Here is a 1,938-nt window from a genome sequence, read left to right as displayed (position 1 = left end):
TATACTTTCACTCCAGCACTGAATTAATCTGATATTCATTTTTATACAATGGCCTGAACCTGAGGGTTTTTTTTTTTTTTTTTTTACGGAGGTCAACAAGAACACAGCAAATTCAGTGGGAAGTCTAGGTCATACCACAAGGGGAGAGAGAAGAAAGAGTTTTCTTCCCTTAGTTCCTGGATCCTCCTTAGGGCTTATACCGTGACCAATGAATATGGGTTGGGAGGCTTCTTTACAGCCATTTGCACTTGTGTTAGGTAGAAAAAGACTTTGTCTCCTCTCCTCTAATCATTATTATACTAGGTTACAAGGAGCTGTGCCTATGTTCTACACCTCTTTAAAAATCTATTTGATGTTCCCTTCTGTATCGTCTATTCCATTTATTTGTTTGCACATGTAGTCTACCCAGTTATTGGCCATGAAATGGTTATATGAGCATGCCCTTGAGCTAGCTGGGCTGGTGATCACTGCTCATCCAGGAAGTGTCATGGCACTGTGTAATGGAGGTATCATTTTTTTTTTTTCCCAGCTTGGACTCAGATCAAGAAGAGGCTTTCCTACATAAGGGACAGAAATACAATTCTCCCCATTGCCTAAGAGCAGAGAAAACAGCTAGCAGAGGGAACACAGATGGGGACAGATGGCTTAGACTAGAGAGACATCTCCAGAGCCAGTGGACAAATGCCATTTCTGGATTACCATTTTACATCTCTAGCCATACAGGGATCAGAAATGCTTAGCTGTTCAAGACACATACAGCTGTAACTAGAGATGTCTGAGAAAGATATCTACAGAGGCCAAATGAAGTAACATTAGTACCAAGGATACACATCATTCTCACAGCTCACTAAGTCATTCTAGAAAGGACACACCAACCACATTTTGTTTGTTTGTTTTATACCAACTATATTTGAAAGTGTTTTCAGCTTCAGTTTTCAAAGATCAACTGGCGGAAAAAAGATCTTAAGATACAATCTTGGTGAAAGAGTTAGTGCCTTATAATCTCTTGCAACTCACATGCTCTGCCTCATTTCTGGGGATTTGAAATAACAAGGATTTTAATCACCTCTAAACTAAGCAGAGCTAAGCAAAGATTAGTTTGCTCATGTAAACTTAAACTTGCTCATGCAAGACCACAGAGAAGCTACAGTTACAAACTACGGATTAACCAATTTCTCTATTGAGTTAGCTTGGTCATGAACCATACAGTGAGACTGATAGAGGATAATCAATATACATTAATTACTGATTCTCTATATGCCTGAAATATTCCAAATGGGATTAATTTCATAATAGTAATAGAATCTCTTCAAACAGTTTTTATGACAGGTTTCAAGATTATCTTTCATTTATGAAGTGATTCATCTAAGTCTCTTCACCTAAAAGTAGGTATATTCCAATATAAATGGAGTTAATGAGCAAATGTTACCTAAAAATGTTCCTCAAATCCTATATCTTTAAATGCATTTACTTGGTGAGTATATCTTTGACACTGAATTTTTATTAATTCACAGTAAACTAAATTTCTACTATACATTTGAATTAGTTTTCTGTAAGCTTGTATACACAAATATTTCAGTGAAGAAGATACAGAAGATAGTTTGAATCTGGAAAGGAATGCATAGTAGTTAAAAAATTTTTCCAAAAAAAAAAAATTAAGGTGGAACAAGTTTTAAAAAAAAAAGATGTTTATTTCTTTTAAAAATAAACTGTAGTCTCTTACCCTAAGTATTAAGTAATGACTCATTACTTCACTTGATTTAACTTTAAAAAGAAAGCCACAATTATTTTTATAATAACCTGCAATTAAAACCAGAGATAAGAATCCTTTAAAATTTTGCCTACAATGAACACAAGAAAGTTTGGAGGACATTTTGTCTTAGAACTGGAAAAAAAAAGTAGCTATATAAATATCATAGTGGTCAGTTAGGAATATTA

Source organism: Lipotes vexillifer, unplaced genomic scaffold (assembly GCF_000442215.2).
Source record: "Lipotes vexillifer unplaced genomic scaffold, Lipotes_vexillifer_v1.1 scaffold34, whole genome shotgun sequence".
NCBI lineage: Eukaryota > Metazoa > Chordata > Mammalia > Artiodactyla > Lipotidae > Lipotes > Lipotes vexillifer.
Note: the sequence above shows the minus strand (reverse complement) of the source record.